Source organism: Schistocerca nitens, chromosome 10, assembly GCF_023898315.1.
Source record: "Schistocerca nitens isolate TAMUIC-IGC-003100 chromosome 10, iqSchNite1.1, whole genome shotgun sequence".
Taxonomy (NCBI): Eukaryota; Metazoa; Arthropoda; class Insecta; order Orthoptera; family Acrididae; genus Schistocerca; species Schistocerca nitens.
In genome coordinates, this window is record NC_064623.1 from 85392937 (window position 1) to 85411984 (window position 19048).

Consider the following 19048-nt stretch of genomic DNA (forward strand, 5'->3'; position numbering starts at 1 on the left):
TAATTTAGGAAATTTACTCGTTCATAATATGAAACCAAATTTCAACAACAGTACAGTGAAAATTTCAACAACAGTGCAGTGTTCAAAGTATCATGACCCCAGTTGTCCTACCTACTATATAGGGAAAACAGGCAGTAACTTCAAAAACCGTTTTCAAGAACACGTAAATGCTTTCCGGCCCAATCACTTCGAAGTATCAGTTACTGCACAAGATATGTTGGAAACGAAACATATCATCAACAGTCTAGAAAACAGTCTGGCAGTACTGCACAATGAAGCCAACGGTAAGACCCGAAATCTGTTAGAACAACCTCGATAAAATCAAAAAACCAGAATCTAAGTTCAATGAACAGACAGATTTCGCAAGCCGCAATTATTTTAGTAATTTTAAAGATCTATTCTAAAGTTTTTCCCTGCATATGTCAATTGTTTGATAACTAGAGATCTGACACTACTAATAAATTCATCTTTGATTACACCATGTTGAAGAACATCTGTGAAATGTTTACAAAAATTTGTATACAAATCTGTCACTTTAGTGAAGTGATATGCATGAACAGGATGGAGAAACCAAAGTATTATGGTGTTAAAAAGTTATAAGCGATTTTCTTAGATTATGTGATTAGTTTATACCTTTCATTTTTCCACTGCTTTGCACACACTCTCCGCATTTGACTTACGAAGTTTATAACCTAACATGAAACATTTTCGTGACAGGAACATGCCCTTCACCTCATTCAGGAACAAAAATAAATCATGTATTAAGACGATTTGCACCTTATAATGAACCCATAGAGTCTGAAATGCATCGTGCAGTTAATAACACACGAAAATTTGTGACTGAAGGCGTTTTTAATTCATACTTCCATTGTACTGAATACAGTCACGTCTGCAGCTGTAAAATATGGATAAAATTAAAACGAAAGGATCCGGTTTCTCGTAGACGCCTACATATAGTTTACAAAAGTACTGTGACGTGGTCGCCATCAGTCCCCTAGAACTTAGAACTACTTAAACCTAACTAACCTAAGGACATCCATGCCCGAGGCAAGATTCGAACCTGCCACCGTAGCGGTCGTGTGGTTCCAGACTGAAGGGCCTAGAACCGCTCGGCCACACCGGCCGGCACAGATGATGTCAGTAACGACGTTATTCCAAAAGTTTTGTACGACTGTAGTGCCTTCTCGAAGGAAAGTAATCGTAATAAAATATGGGTACGGATTTTGCACAAACAGACAAATGCCGACCATCGACTGCTTGTAATCGAGAATGACGTCATCTGTCGGAGACAGTCACGACGCTGGTGTTGGTGCGCGCCTTAGATCGTAGATACGTATGGAGGGCGAAAGCCTCTATCTCTGTCGTGATGAAGTTTGAAACCAACATGTGAGTCACACGACAGAGGGCAAAAAATTGGAGCTTCTGTCATTACACATTATGCCATATCGTGCAGATTTACCTCATTTATAGCTGCAATCAAGTACTGAATTTAATAGCACAATGAATTCTTCTATCAGTATTAAAGATGTAGCAACACGGTTAACGCAATTTCCTCAAAGTTAATGGGATTAATAAGATTGTTATCGTGTTTACATTTGGCCGGTTAAAAGGGTAACAAGCAGTATCTACAGTTCTTTCTGTTTACACGCGACAGAATTAGGATTGTTCAAAAACTGGTTCAAATGGCTCTGAGCACTATGGGACTCAACTGCTGTGGTCATAAGTCCCCTAGAACTTAGAACTACTTAAACCTAAGTAACCTAAGGACAACACACAACACCCAGCCATCACGAGGCAGAGAAAATCCCTGACCCCGCCGGGAATCGAACCCGGGAACCCGGGCGTGGGAAGCGAGAACGCTACCGCACGACCACGAGATGCGGGCTAGGATTGTTCAGCGAACTCCTTTTTTTTATTGCACTGGAGGCCATTTAGTTCTCTGGCTCCACAGGAGTAGAAGAAATATCACGTATGGCAGAAAGCATTTAGTTTTCTGACGATTCCTCAAAAATACGTGTGAAAGTTTTATGTTATGCTTTTATTAGAAATGGCATCCGTTTTTATTAATAACGTACGTTTTTTATACAAAATAAGCGTTTGCGTTTTATGACTTTCTTTTTAATCCAGTACAGATACCGAAACAATCACAAGATAAGAAGCACATTAACTAGCAAACGTTCGTTAAACAGAAAATTTTCTGCCGAATTAGATATAAACACTGTGTTCTCTCGAAGTCTTCCTAATCCATCGACTTTACATCTGACGATCAACATACGTCCTAACTGCCAAAAAATGTGATCACAAATTGTTTGTATTCTTAAAAACAAAACAAAAAAGGAGCCGGCCGGAGTGACCGAGCGGTTCTAGTCACTACAGTCTTGAACCGCGCGACCGCTACGGTCGCAGGTTCGAATCCTGCCTCGGGCATGGATGTATGTGATGTCCTTAGGTTAGTTAGATTTAAGTAGTTCTAAGTTCTAGGTGACTGATGACCTCAGCAGTGAAGTCCCATAGTGCTCAGAGCCATTTTTTTTAAAAAAAAAAAACATTATCTGTGGATGAAATATTTCATAAAAACTACGTACATTTTGTCTTAAACCTTTGTTTTGATTCTTGGCATTTGGTGCTGTAATTCAAGAAAATCCATGTTCTCATTTTTGCGTGGAAAATGGTTACGGATAAATAAAAAATATCTATTTACTTCGTAAATTTTAATTCGCTAAGACTAAAACTCTCCCTCTCTCCCCAAAGGGTGGGTTTGAGAGAGAGGAATTAGATTTTTACAAATATTAACCCAAATATTAATTTTTTCCGCAGATTCGGATTGTATGTAAAATCTGATTCTGCAATAGAAATTGGGGGTTCCCATTTGAAATTTTAAAGTTGCCTCCCGCCCCACCCCCAGGGGTCTGGGGTGGCGGGCTAATTTTAGCACCAGCAGATGTTCCCCGCGAAAGTAATCAACTTCGGATTCTACACATTTTTTCGTGTGAAGCTTATTTTTCGAGTTTTCTGGTTTGTCAACTTAAAATTTACGCCCTGTATATTCTTATTCTGATTTTAAATAAGGACATTCAGTTTTTGTATGCTGCAGACTTTCTCTGTAATTTCAAAAATTACTCTAGGAAAGTAAGATTTTGTCAAATGTGAAAAAAGTGCTCCATGGTTTTGTACGTATTCTACGTAAAGTTAAAAGGATTAAGATCAAAAAAATCTTGTCAGTACTGTATTTAACAGTTTTCTTAGTGCCCTCTATCTGAAACGGCCCTACTTTCTGGTCCAATGCATGCCGTTTCTTACTATTTAACGCGTCCCTCTGTTTACAATATCCAGCCATCGTTATTAAGGTCTTCCACGCTGTGTCTGGCCTTCGACAGTGAGATGGTGGGCCGAGATGATGAGTAAACTGGGCGGTGCCCCTACATGTGTCCACACCAACTAAGTCACCTTCTCGAATATTCTCAATGATTGGAGGCACTCCACCTCATATTGTCGGTATGGTCGAGCGGAGAAATGCCTAATGATGTAACAAAAAAATGGTTCAAATGGCTCTGAGCACTATGAGACTCAACTTCTCAGGTCATTAGTCCCCTAGAACTTAGAACTACTTAAACCTAACTAACCTAAGGACATCACACACATCCATGCCCGAGGCAGGATTCGAACCTGCGACCGTAGCAGCCGCGCGGTTCCTGACTGAGCGCCTAGAACCGCTAGACCACCGCGGCCGGCAATGATGTAACAGTCTATCTATTGCATTATTATTGTGCTACACACCAACAGTAAGTAAGTGCCATCAGATTAAGTACAAGTATTATAAAAAAGAAGTTACAGGTTAAACACACTTTAAAATATAAGCTAATGGAAATGAAAACAAATTTTCATGTTCAAGATAGGTAAATTAAAGAAATGCCCTTCATTTGCAAATATAATATGTACCATAATAAAAGACCTTCTTTCGTTTCGCGGTAAAAGATCTACATCTACAACTACATCTACATTTATACTCCGCAAGCCACCCAACGGTGTGTGGTGGAGGGCACTTTACGTGCCTCTGTCATTACCTCTCTTTCCTGTTCCAGTCGCGTATGGTTCGCGGGAAGAACGACTGCCGGAAAGCCTCTATGCGCCCTCGAATCTCTCTAATTTTACATTCGTGATCCCCTCGGGAGGTATAAGTAGGGGGAAGCAATATATTCGATACCTCATCCAGAAACGCACCCTCTCGAAACCAGAACAGCAAGCTACACCGCGATGCAGAGCGCCTCTCTTGCAGAGTCTGCCACTTGAGTTTGCTAAACATCTCCGTAACGCTATCACGCTTACCAAATAACCCTGTGACGAAACGTGCAGCTCTTCTTTGGATCTTCTCTGTCTCCTTTGTCAACCCGACCTGGTACGGATGCCACACTGATGAGCAATACTCAAGTATAGGTCGAACGAGTGTTTTGTAAGCCACCTCCTTTGCTGAAGGGCTACATTTTCTAAGGACCCTCCCAATGAATCTCAACCTGGCACCCGCCTTACCAACAATTAATTTTATTTGATCATTCCACTTCAAATCGTTCCGTACGCATACTCCCAGATTTTTTTAAGTAACTGCTACCAGTGTTTGTTCCGCTATCATATAATCATACAATAAAGGATCCTTCTTTCTATGTATTCGCAATACATTACATTTGTCTATGTTAAGGGTCAGTTGCCACTCCCTGCACCAAGTGCCTATCCGCTGCAGATCTTCCTGCATTTCGCTACAATTTTCTAATGCTGCAACTTCTCTGTATACTACAGCATCATCCGCGAAAAGCCGCACGGAGCTTCCGACACTATCTACTAGGTCATTTATATATATTGTGAAAAGCAATGGTCCCATAACACTCACCTGTGGCACGCCAGAGGTTACTTTAACGTCTGTAGACGTCTCTCCATTGAGAACAACATGCCGTGTTCTGTTTGCTAAAAACTCTTCAATCCAGCCACATAGCTGATGGTGACCGAGCGAAGACGTATGGCTTAACCTTCCACTATCATAAAATTATCTGCAACACTCTGTAAGGCAACGATCCTACTGTGGTGTCAACTAAAATAACAATCCCCGTGCTTAGCTGCTGCCAATAATAAAACACATTACATAGTCAATAGTCAAATGCACTGACACACTTCATCACTTTACGCATACTGTCATAATTTCCAGCTTTTCGTATTGAGGCCTTCTGAATTTCTTCAGTGACCGCAGCAACGACGGATGGTTTTTATTATGTCACCGTTGCCAAACACGTTCTATCATACACTTTTATGTCACCTTAAGTCTTAAATTGGTAGAACATTAGGAAGTGTTTTATCAGCAGTTCTAGGCTGTTTTGAAAAATAACTTTCTTCTGGGAAATGTTTTCTACTTAAATACTGCTAAGACTTTCTTCCTCGTTTCTTACGTTGAACGACAAACCCCGTTATAATGCTTGATGCAGATCACAGATGAGAGGGAAGCAAAGAATAAAATATCTTTTTTTCCAACACAACTGGTATGTATGCATAGTCACTTCCCTAATGATTGCTTTTCATAAATGCCTGTAGGCAGCTGAAAGCACTAACTGCACGAATAATATCCGTTCAAAACACCAAACGTGTCCACTTATTTGACATCTAAAGTTTGCGATATACACACCTTTCGCAGCAATGCAGGCTGCTATTCTCCCATGGAGACGATCGTAGAGATGCTGGATGTAGTCCTGTGGAACGGCTTGCCATGCCATTTCCACCTGGCGCCTCAGTTGGACCAGCGTTCGTGCTGGACGTGCAGACCGCGTGAGACGACGCTTCATCCAGTCCCAAACATGCTCAATGGGGGACAGATCCGGAGATCTTGCTGGCCAGGGTAGTTGACTTACACCTTCTAGAGCACGTTGGGTGGCACGGGATACATGCGGACGTGCATTGTCCTGTTGGAACAGCAAGTTCCCTTGCCGGTCTAGGAATGGTAGAACGATGGGTTCGATGACGGTTTGGATGTACCGTGCACTATTCAGTGTCCCCTCGACGATCACCAGTGGTGTACGGCCAGTGTAGGAGATCGCTCCCATGATGCCGGGTGTTGGCCCTGTGTGCCTCGGTCGTATGCAGTCCTGATTGTGGCGCTCACCTGCACGGCGCCAAACACGCACCAAGGCAGAAGCGACTCTCATCGCTGAAGACGACACGTCTCCATTCGTCCCTCCATTCACGCCTGTCGCGACGCCACTGGAGGCGGGCTGCACGATGTTGGGGCGTGAGCGGAAGACGGCCTAACGGTGTGCGGGACCGTAGCCCAGCTTCATGGAGACGGTTGCGAATGGTCCTCGCCGATACCCCAGGAGCAACAGTGTCCCTAATTTGCTGGGAAGTGGCGGTGCGGTCCCCTACGGCACTGCGTAGGATCCTACGGTCTTGGCGTGCATCCGTGCGTCGCTGCGGTCCGGTCCCAGGTCGACGGGCACGTGCACCTTCCGACGACCACTGGCGACAACATCGATGTACTGTGGAGACCTCACGCCCCACATGTTGAGCAATTCGGCGGTACGTCCACCCGGCCTCCCGCATGCCCACTATACGCCCTCGCTCAAAGTCCGTCAACTGCACATACGGTTCACGTCCACGCTGTCGCGGCATGCTACCAGTGTTAAAGACTGCGATGGAGCTCCGTATGCCACGGCAAACTGGCTGACACTGACGGCGGCGGTGCACAAATGCTGCGCAGCTAGCGCCATTCGACGGCCAACACCGCGGTTCCTGGTGTGTCCGCTGTGCCGTGCGTGTGATCATTGCTTGTACAGCCCTCTCGCAGTGTCCGGAGCAAGTATGGTGGGTCTGACACACCGGTGTCAATGTGTTCTTTTTTCCATTTCCAGGAGTGTATATACGCACCTTTAAACATTTCATATGCAACTGTTGGCTCCGAATCACTTGCTTTACCGTACCTATAAAAGGCGTGAGACTTTTAAATTAAAAATTAAATTCTCTAGAAATTGAAAATTACTCATAAATTTCGAAAAGCAGTCGAACCTTTCAACTTCCCCCGGCCCCAAACTCCCGCACTAGCATCCCTTCCCCATTCTCTTTCTGTATGAAACACACAGAGTCAAGGCTTGTCCTATTTATATTATTAAAAGGCAACACATTGCACGGTGTACAGTCCCACCAGTGGCAGGTAACCTCTAAAACGTCTTTCAGATGCAACAAATACACTTTAAGAAAAGAAAGAGGCGGCACGAAGAATTATCAGAATGGGACGGAGATGGGCAGATGCGATGTACAAGCAAATGATTATAATTTCAGAGGAATTGGGCGATCTATTCAAGGGAAAGAACTACAGAAATTGAGCAAGCCAGTAACACGTTGATCCACCTCTGGCCCTTATGCAACCAGTTATTCGGCTTGACATCGATTGACAAAGTTTTTGGGTGCCTTGTGGGATATCGCACCAGATTCTGTCCAATTAGCGCTTTAGATAGTCAAAATTCAGAGCTGGTTGGATGTCCTGTCCACAATGACCCCAAATGTTCAGTTGGGAAGAGATCCAGGTATCTTGCTGGCCAAGGTAGGATTTGGCAAGCACGAAGGCAAGAAGTAGAAACCCTCGCCGTGTCCGGTGGGGCGTTATCTTGCTGAAATGTAAGGCCAGGATGGACTCCCATAAAAGGCAACAAAAAATCTTTGCTGTGAAGGTGCTGCGAATGACAACCAAATGCATCCTGCTATGAAATGGAAAGGCTCCCCTGACCCATCACTCCTAGTTGTCAGGTCGTATGGCGGGTGACGGCTTGGTATCCCGCCGTTATCCGTGGCGTATCCAGACGCACCATCACAGATCATTGTAGCTCAGCCCGAAGCGACAATTCTACTGCAGTCAATGAGATTCCAGTCTGGAGACGTTCCGGACAGTGGTGGGATACCAACCTGACTCTCGCTCGCAATTCGCCCGAAAACGAGTTGAGATGGTCCAGGGTGGCATTTCAATTCATATCAGGGTCCCTTTGCTTGTCTTCTGCGGCACCCTTACAGCATAGCGGTACGTCAAGCATATTATACACCCAGTTCTGTTGCCCTCCATGACAAGCCTTCCTAGGTTACATTTCAGCAAGATAATGCCCGCCCGCCACAGTTTCTACTGCCTGTCGTCGTGATTGCCAAACCCTGTCTTGTGCATCTAGGCCGCCGGATTTCTCCCCAAATGAGAACTTTTGGAGCATTACGGACAGAGGCCTCGAACCGTCCCGGGATTTTGACAATCTAAGGCGCTCATTGGATAGAATTTGGCACGATATCCTTCTGGAGGGCATCCAACAACTACGTCAATGAATGCCAAACCGAATAACTGCTTTCAGAAGTTATTGACTTGCTCAATTTGTGATGGTCTTTCTCTTGAATTAATCATCCAATTTTTCTGGGATTGCAATGATTTGTTTGATACTTCCTGGCTGATTAAAACTGTGTGCCGGACCGAGACTCGAACTCGGGACCGTTGCCTTTCATGGGCAAGTGCTCTACCAGGCTGTGGCAAAGCCATGTCTCTGCAATATCCTTTCTTCCAGGAGTGCTAGTTCTACAAGGTTCGCAGAAGAGCTTCTGTGAAGTTTGGAAAGTAGGAGACGAGGTACTGGCAGAAGTAGAGCTGTGAGGACGGGGCGTGAGTCGTGCTGAGTTGGTAGAGCTCTTCCCCGCGAAAGGCAAAGGTCCTGAGTTCGAGTCTCGGTCCGGTACAGAGTTTTAATCTGCCAGGAAGTCTCATATCAGTGCAGCCTCCGCTGCAGAGTGAAAATCTCACTCTGTAATCATTTGTTTGTCTGTACACGTTACATCACGTCTACCAATTTCCGTCTCGTGCGGATAGTTCCTTCGTGGTGCTGCATTTTTATTTTATTTTTCTTTTTTTTTCATTTATTTATTTATTTGTCTTAGATTGTGTATGATTTTCAGCAGTCCAGCATTGCTAACCGAATTTCAAGAATTGAAATGCTGTCATAAACTACTCATAAGAGCTATAAATTCACGTTAAAAGTTTGACCAGTGAGACACGCGCTACAGCTTGAAACTAAAATGTCTCTTGAGGTAGGGTAACTGATGGCGCGCAAACTACCAAGAATATACGTATTCATAGAGCATTTGAGAATCAGAGCAGCTATAGACTTCCAACTACATATAATTTCGAACCTTTTCGGCACTTTTTCGCTGACACAGCCCACAAAATAACGAAAGGAAAAACGTTTATCGCTTATGACATTTTCACGATTCGACCAGTAAAACTCCAGCATCAGGTATGGCGTTCTTTTAAGAAACGACATTTTGTCAATGGAGTTAGTGATTAATTATTTTGTAAAAATGTTTTGTTTATTTATAGACGTAATCACATTCTTATCACACAAACCAGTTTCGGCCATACAATGATCATCTTCAGATTCTAAAGGCGGCATACACTGAACACAGGTTGCGTTGTCAAATATGCCACCTTTAGAATCTGAACATGGTCGTTGTATAGCCGAAAACGGTTATGACTGTGTCACATTCTTATGACACAGTCATAACCGTTTTCGGCTATACAACGACCATGTTCAAAAAATATATTGACGTTTTAGTTTGCTACTTCTTTACTACCCGCTCTGTTCTGAAAATGTTTTGTAGACTGTAGTCGCATGCACCAGTGAATGTACCTGCAAAATTATATCATTATTCGACACATGACATGTAGAAGACACGACGTAATAATAATTGAAATGCGGAAATATAGATTTTCCTAAAACTGAATTCGGTTGTTTATAGATTCGTGTTTGGGGTCATAGGTTGCATCACTAATTACAGTAGGTATTTTCCCGAAAATATATTATTCTTCTAGCGTTGACATTCAGAGTAGTCCTTTGCCAAATTACAAGGGAAGGGTAAGAGCATCCAGAATCTTTGGATGAGCGTACTGATCACAACTTGAAATGAAAATCACATACGGCGCATCTTCTCAGTGGCTTTGACTTCAAAAATATTTGCTCTAGGTGCAAGTGCTAATTTTGGATAACGGCATTCGTTAATGTCATATATAAATAGATAAATTTATATATAGAAAAATAGCGCGTGTGTAAGGGGAAGAAGTCATACTGTATGCACCCATGCAACGAAAAGTACCCTCTTCTATGGAGAGTAATTGGCCGGGTGTACATACAGCTATAGATAAAAAAACGTACAGTGTAATCGAAAAATATTGTTTTCCCTAGTAAAATCTAACTGCAGAAACCAAGCGAGAGGCGGTGGTAAAGTTTGATTTGCTGGGCCATGTAAACTGTTTCTCAGATTTTGCGCTCTGTGCTCTCTGATTATTATCACATTAACAAAAATTTGCGGCTAGAAACGTGTACATTGAATCCTATCTACTTCCGCGCGATTACTGTGCAAGTTTACTCTTGCGTGCCTTGGAAAGAGGTATGAAATGGAATGAACATGCAAGGTCGATAGTAGGAAAGGCGAATGGCCGAATTCGGTTTAGTGGTAGAATTCTAGGAAAGTTCAGCCCACCTACACAGGAGGTGGCGAACAGAACAAAACACGGTCCATTCCTGAGTACTGCTCTAGTGCTTCGTATCGACATGGGGGTCGGACAAGAAGGACGACATCGAAGCGATTCAGACAGCGTGCTGCTAGATTTGTTACCGGTAAGTTCGCTAAGTGCGTGAGTATAACGGAGTTGCTTCGAACAGCAATGAGAGGTCCTGGACTGAAGACGACGTTCTTTTCGTGAAACAGTATTGAGAAAGTTTAGAGAAGCGGCATTTGCGGCTGACTGCATAACGATTCTGCTGCTGCCAACGTACATTGCTCGTCAGGACCACGAAGACAAGATATCTGTGCCTACATCATACTCCGCAAGCCACCTGACGGTGTGTGGCGGAGGGTACTACTGGCATCACTAACTGACCTCCCCTCCCTGTTTCACTCGCGAATGCACGTGGGAAGAATGGTTGTCGGTAGCTCTAATTTCTCGAATTTTCTCGTCGTGGACATTTTGCGAGATTTATGCGGGAGGAAATAATACGTTGTCCGATTCTTCCCGGAAAGTACTCTCTCGAAATTTCCGTAGTAAATCTCTCCGTGATGCACAGGCCTATCTTGTAACATCTGCCATTAGGTTTGTTTGAGCATCTCTGTAACGCCTTCGTGCCGACCAAGCGATGTGACGAAACGCACCGCTCTTCATTGCGTCTTCTCTCTCTCTCTCTTCTGTAAGTCCTACCTAGTATCGCGTCTCAGATTTATGAACAATATTCAAGAATCGGTCGAACAAACGCCCTGTGAACCACTTCATTTGTGCATGAGTAACATTTCCTTAAGATTCCTTTCTATGAATCTCGTTCTCCTTTTCCTACTATTAGTTTGATGTGGTCGCTCCACTTAAGGTCGCTCTGGGTTTTTACTCCTATGGTAGATTACTGTTACCAGCAGTTTGTCATCAATAGTGTACTTCTGGAATATCGGATTTCTTCTCCTATGTTTGAGCAATATGTTACCTTTATTGACGTACAGGATCAACTGCCAAAGCCTACAACATTCATCAATCCTCTGAAGGTCGTTCTGCAAATCGATATTGTCTTCTGGCGTCACCACTTTCTTACAGACAACCGCATCATCTGTGAACAGTCTCAAAGGGCTTCCGACGCTTTCTACTAGATCATTTAGACCCGGTACGGAGGAATATAGACAGTAGCCTTTCCCTCGCTACATTTGCGAATGTAACTGTAGTCGTACAAGGCTTTCTGCTCCATGCACCGAATAGCGCCTTGCGGAGTATGTATGTAGGTGGACGCAGAAGACAGTGCTTTCGAACTATTCTGTTCATGTGGTCTTGCTTTTTCTTCTGCTTTTTTTTTTCTACTGACATTCCAGTTGTAATATCCTTGAACCCTGTTCTTATTTCGTGATTACTTATTCAATCCAGTCTAAAGCATCTTTTGAAATCCAGTTCTCCTGTTTGGATATTGATGAAGTTCCTCTTGTACGGGGGAGCCACCGCTAAACATCCCACTCCATGGTTCTATAAATTTTTGTCCTTCCATTTTTCCTCACTCGTAAATGAGTGTTCTGCTGATGCAGCTTTACTTCTACATCCCTGCCCTTGTCGTAACTTACGTTAACCGCTATTTAGCACCTGTATCACGGAAGCTTTAATGCAATGGTGTGGTCTCCTTGGACAGCCTTCATTTTGGATTTTGGAACTGAAAATTCTAGTTTGCAGTCTTTTGCTGTTTGTTCAAAATTGTATACAGCCTGTTAGAGGTCGTCTTTTTTGTATAACAGTAACATTATCTTCGCAAATATTGTCCGCCCCTGGTAGCTGAGTGATCAGCGCGTCGGAATGTCATACCTAATGACACGCGTTCAATTCCCAGCTGGGTCGGAGATTCTCTCCGCCCAGGGACTGGGTGTTGTGTTGTTCTTATCATCATCATATCATCCTCATCGACACGCAAGTCGCCGAAGTGGCGTCAACTCGAAATATTTGCACCAGGCAAACTATCTAACCGACGGGAGGCCCTAGCCACACGGCCTTTTCCCTATTTTCGTAAATTTTGATTTCAGTGTTTACCTCTTTCTTCCATTATTTTCCGATACACCTACGCCGTCAGTCCAAAAAATTCCGAGACTGATTTTATTTCTGACTGTAAGCCATGGCAGTGGGACAACTACCGTGGCAGCTTGAACTAAAAAATGTAAACAACAGATTTGATTTTGGTTAGTCAATCGTGAGCAAGCGTCGTTAAGCAGTCGAAGTGCGGCACTAGTGTAACAAAATTGCTGTGTCGCATATCGCAATGCCGCAACGTACTACGATTTCTAAACCAAGTGTTGGATATATTCCCCAGAATGTTTTGAAGAAGAGAAAAATGGCTCCGAGCACTATGGGAATTTTAACATCTATGGTCATCAGTCCCCTAGAACTTAGAACTACTTAAACCTAACTAACCTAAGGATATCACACAGCACCCAGTCATCACGAGGCAGAGAAAATCCCTGACCCCGCCGGGAATCGAACCCGGGAACCCGGGCGCGGGAAGCGAGAACGCTACCGCACGACCACGAGCTGCGGACTTTGAAGAAGAGAAAAGTACATGCGGTGTTTGTCCCGCGCACCTTGACTCCCGAAGAAAAACAAGGACGCTTGGACGCCTGCCGCGATTTGATTGAAATGAAAAACGCGGTCAGTTCATTTCAAGTGAAAATCATCGAGGATGATGAGAGCCGTTGTTATCAGTATGAATCTAACACAAAACGGCAAAGTACGGAATGGGTTTCCGGTGGTCCTACAACACCGATGAAGGTGCGAATACGACGCGCGCGTTGAACAACATCCCACAGAAGGACTTCTCTGACAAAGAAAACTGATAGGATCGTATGGCATTGATGGCCGGATAGAAAGTCTTACTTCAAGTGACGCTACATTGGACGACTTACGCGTCGGTAATATTGAGGACAACACCCAGTCCTCGAGCGGAGAAAACCTCCAACCCGGCCGGGACTTGAACACGGGCCCGCTGCATGGTCTTCAAACACGCTACCATTTTTTTTTTAGGGGGTAGTGGACCGGTGGGGGCTCGCGGGGAAAATTGGGCAGTGGTCGAAATCCGAGGTCTGGCCACAGCGTTTCACTCACCACCGCCGAGCCTGTGGAGCACGGGAAAGTGGGAGACACAGAAATCAACAAAATTGGAAGGTGAGCCGTGGTAAATTTGCTGTTTTGAAGAGCGCGCCGCAGCGCGTAGTGTGAAGCAGTCGCCCTCAGTTTCTGGCGGTGACGCCGCTGTGGCAATCGCAGCTTTCGTGTCTCCCTCTGGTGGGAAAGGTTTCCTGTTCACGTGCATTTAAGGGGCGCTATGAGCTCGCCAGTCTCCTTCCGCCTCCATGATTTCTACCTCACCATTTATGGCCGTCCTATCCACCTCACTCCTACCCTCAAATACCTTGGCGTCACCCCCGACCGCCACCTCACCTGGACTCCCCATCTCCTTACCATCCAAAACAAAGCTCACAACCGCCTCCGCCTCCTGAAACTCCTGTCCGGCCAGACATGGGGTCTGCATCCTTCCACCATCCTCCACACCTACAAATCCATGATCCGCCCCATCCTTTGTTATGCCAGCATCGCTTGGATTTCCGCCCCTCCCCGGTTCTATAACGCCCTCCAAATCCTCGAACGCCATGAACTCCGCCTTGCCTGCCGCATCCGCCTTCCGTCCCCCACGCGCATCCTCTATGACCTCATCCCCTTCCCCCACCTTCTCCTTTTCCTTGAACACATCCGCACACTATATATATGGTCCGCCGCCTTGATCCCCCTCACCCCCTGGTGTCTCCCTTCCTCTCCACTCCTGACCAGTTGCCGCGCCTTTACCGTTGTGTCCCTCCCTCTCTCCATCTCCACACCCTCCATCTCCTTTCCCAGCACAACTTCCACCGTCTACCACTCCCGGATGATGAGCTTCGCCCTGACATCTACCCTTCCTACCAACTCTAGCCCCCCTCTTCCTGCCTCCTCCTCAGGGCTCCCTCTCCTCCCCCTCCCTCCTTCTGAGCGGATTTCCCCTCCTACTCCCCCTCCATCTCTTGTGCCTTCTTTCAGTGTCTCTGCGCTCCCTCCTGCCCTGTCTTCCCTTTTCCTCTCCCGCCCCATGTGTCTCCTGCCTCTTCGTGAACCCACGGTTGCCCCTCCTCTCTTCATCCCACCGCTTCCCCAGCTGCCCCATGCTCTCCCCTCCTTTTCCATCCTCTCTGACCTTTCCCTCGGCAGGTCCCACCACCAGGTGAAAGGAGAATAAAACTACCAAGTTTTATTCTTCGTCGTGTGTGCTCCAAGTGGGTTTTAAGTGTGTTGTTTCGGAGTGTTTTTAATACTGTGGCCGACTTTTAACCTGTGCCTGCGCATCCAGTGACTTCTCTGTGTTTTAAGAATCGCCAACTGTGCTTTTTTTTTTAACTTTCTGGTGACTTTTTTAACTGTCCCCAATGAACGTCTACATATCAGTGTATTTTTACCTCCATTTTCACCCCTTACTCTGTTTTATGTTTCCCTTTTTTTACCTCCTTATGTATGTATTATTTTATTCTTGTTTTAGTTGTCATGTCACTCGGCTGAAGAGCGGCGGATTGTGCTGCTGACAGCCCTCCCCTGTCCATATGGGGCAGGGGAATGAAATCACAATAAAGAAAAAAAAAAGAAAAAAGCTCGCCAGTCGGTCAGTCTGGGCCAGTCTCTCGTCGCCAGCTTGCTAGTCTGTCTCTCGTCCGCATTTGTTAGGCAGTTAGTGCCTGTCTGTCGTTCGGAGTGCTAGCTAGTATGTCTGTCGTTCGGATCAACCTTTAAAGACGGCAAAATGAGTCTTTTCCACTCCGCCAGTAAGAGAAATCAGCGAGTGGTCGCCCGGTCGGGGCTTAGCTCCTGCATCTGAGTCTGCGCGTTAGGCCGCCAGTCTGCTCGAGTTTGCTCAGGCAATGGTCATTGGCGGTTGGATCGATCGGTTGGTCGGTCGCGCACTGAGACACAAGATGACTTGTCCGTAGTGAGCGTCGGCGCATGTGAGGTCGCCACATGCGTCCAGTGGGCCGCGGCGTATAGCGAGGGGTAGTGACTTCGCGGTCGACACGAGAGCAACAGGAGTCAACCCACGACATCAGTCTGGCCGGTGCGAGCTGCGACGCCGTGAGACGGGAGATCGGCGCGCCTTCCTGCGTCCGCTGAAGCGGCTGGCAGCGGACGGTTCGGGAGAGCGATTTGGGGGTGCTGCGCCAGGTCTTCTCGAGAAATCGCAGTTTATTAGAAGTTAAGTGATTGGTGATATCTTGTTTGATTTACTCTTGTTAAATTCTACTTGTTTTCTTGGTGAGGTCACCAGCCGTTTTGCTTTGGTGTCGTCCCACCATTCTTCTCCGTTTGCCCACCCGCGGGAATGTGGTTGTTTATAAATTGCGTGGTCCGTTTTTCCCTTGTGGAGTAGGGGCGGGTTAGAGCAACTTGTGGTTCGGGTTGTTCGGTAAACTCCCTATCAATCTACCGTACGTTAGTAGCTGCCTCTGTCATGTTTGTCAGATTTGGTGTGTTAACGAATTTATTGCTTGGAGTGTAACGGCCTGATACCTGAAATATATTTTGATTTTTGGAAACTTTGATATTATTGCCTTTGATCTTGTGAGGCGGTATCTGTGTACTGTAGACCATCTTAACTATTGCTTGGCCAACCTTGTCGAATTTTATATAAGATTGCATTTCATGGGTTTTTATTTAAATGATCATTTTAGTATATAAAGTTGCCACCCTTTCACCGTAAGACTTTTCTTATAAGTTAAAATCAAGTTGCACGTGGCAAGGTCAATATTTTAATTGTTAGTGTTTTGTACCATTTCCATCCCTCCTACGGGGGATGCATAGTTTGTGTGCTTGTGTAAATTGTTAAAACTCTTAGTTTAAAGTAAGCTGGTGTGTTGCAGATTTGCACCAGTGTAGACATTCGGAGGCTGTTGTGAGCGGTCGCAACTGAGGCCGTGTCAAAAGGGAGCGGCAAGGTTCTCTGCCCAAAAGCTGATGCAGTCAAAACTTGTTTCTGCCTCTGAATAAATTGTAACTTTGATATTTAGAGGGTGCTTTCTGATTATAATTTTAAATCTGTTTCTTTTAAAAAAATGCTTTTAGGCACTATTAAAGTGAATAAAATTCCCATTTGTTAAAAGGAATTTGGTTATGATTTCATCAGTTACTCCCTGGCAACTACTTCCATGCTTACATAGTGTGATTAAATGTGTTAATGTGCTTGATGAATCGCTAGTAGATAAAATAAATTCTTAAGAATATTCTTTGAAAATAAATCACAGTTCAGAAGGCTTTCTTGTTGTTCATTTATTTGAATTTTGTTTTTGTAATATTGACTATTATTATCAAAATATGTGGAACTTAGGTCAGCGACAGAGAAAAAAATATAAATGCTGGATAAAGGAAAAGAAAAAGAAATAAAATTCGCACATCTACGGTGCGCTCTCCGATCCGCGGAAGTCAGAGGTAGAATCGATCATGGGCGGCTTAAAGTCAGACACACCGCCGGCGGGTGTGGGGGAAAGGGTGTGTTGCAGCCCCCCCCCCCCCGCCCCTCAGTGTCGACGTCTGACAAAGACCCCATGAAGATAGTTAGCAAATAATGTTCGGTAACGTGGCGTGTTTTCGAGAGTTGCATGGGCTGTTCGTAAATAGGTCCAGAAGTCGAGGCGGGATTTAGGTCCCTCATGAAAGAGGTAAGCGACCGTCCACCGCTTGATCCACGTAATGACATGATATGTGGCGGCGGAAAAATGTTTGTCCTCCGATTGTGTCTGGTGGCACTCGCAGATAGCAGCGAAGCGCCAGACATCTTCCGAAGAGGCACATGTCAGACAGTGGTCATCAATGTTCAGTTGTCCGCCCCTGGTAGCTGAATGGTCAGCGTGACAGATTGTCAGTTCTCTGGGCCCAGGTTTGATCCCCGACTGGGCCGGGGAATTTCCTCCACCCAGGGACTGGGTGTCGTGCTGCCCTCATCATCATCCTCATCGACTGCAGGTCGCCGAAGTGGCGCCAAATTGAAAGACCGGCACCCTGCGAACGGTCTGCCCGACGGGGGCCCTAGCCATACGAAAAAATAAAAAATAAAAGTGTGCAGTTGCTGGCAAAGGACACAAAGAGGGAAATCCGACAAATTAATGTTGTGCAGGCGCTGTTTCGTGGCAAATGTCCTATCGAATATGTGACACCACAGTGCCCGAACATCTGTAGGGGAGATGGACTGGTGGATGGTAGTCCACACTATGGGCGACTGGATGGAGGGATGTTTGGTATCCATCACATACCGCAAAACACGGTGCAATAGTAGGCTGTAAAAATCCTTAGTCCTGGGCGGGCGCGTAACTGCAGTCGACCAAAAAAGGTCGAAATGTGAGACAAATGAGGCACGATATGGCCGACAGACACCGGAGGTGAGGTGGAAGCAGGCAGGAGCACCTCATGCAAGCTGCGTGTTAGAGATGTACCCCGTCTGGTCCACTGTCTTCTCATGGTACTCATAAAAAAGGTGAAACGTCCCCTTAGAAAAATTTATAAATGACAGTGCTGGAAAACCTCTACGTTATTTGATTTTCAACCAGCTGAACGTACTCAGACATTTCTCTCTTTCTTATTCTGATCAACACTAAACTGACACACAATATTTTTAGCGCAACGCAGTCTGACTTTCAATAATCCCTACAAGAGAATGGCCCTGACTAACAATAACCTATACCTTTCATGAATCACTTACCTCATAAAAATCTTCGTTACACAAACTACTGCAATACAGCGAGCGCCAATACTGCCAGCTAAATAAAAGATTGTAACTACTGAAGGCGCTAACTACTGATAGGCATACTTAGCAAATGAAAGATTTTGATAGAAAACAAACAATGCATTTACCTTAATAGTGTTCAAAAGTCATAATACATATATCAGTTCATGAAATACAGTCTTACAAATTTCCTTTTTCTGACGGACACACGTCCAGATCGTCCGCTCTCAAAACTCTGCCATCTCTCTCCCCACATCCACCACTGCTGGCGGCTCACCTCCAACTGCGCAACGGTACGCGCTGTTCACATCCAATTGCCCTACACTACAACAGTGAATATTCCAACAATGCCAACCAGCCACAGACTGCACACAGCACAGTAAGTTGTTTTCATACAGAGCGCTACGTGATGTTACCAACATCAAAACCTAAACAGCCTACTTTCAAAGGCCGGAGCTCGTATGCGGACATTGACACCGAAGATGACAGGGTAAGTGTCTCATAGCGGACTTTAAACATGGAACCAGCCATAAGACAATAGCCAAAGGCTGCCTGAAGGTTGCGCCGAATCGCCGTCGGCAGAGGGTGAACTTGTACGATGTGGACCAATTTTGATGCCACATAACGATTGAGAAGTTCAGCGCGTTGAAGTGTGTCCTGGGGGCGCAAGTGGTTCTGGCAGACGTCATTACGGATGACGT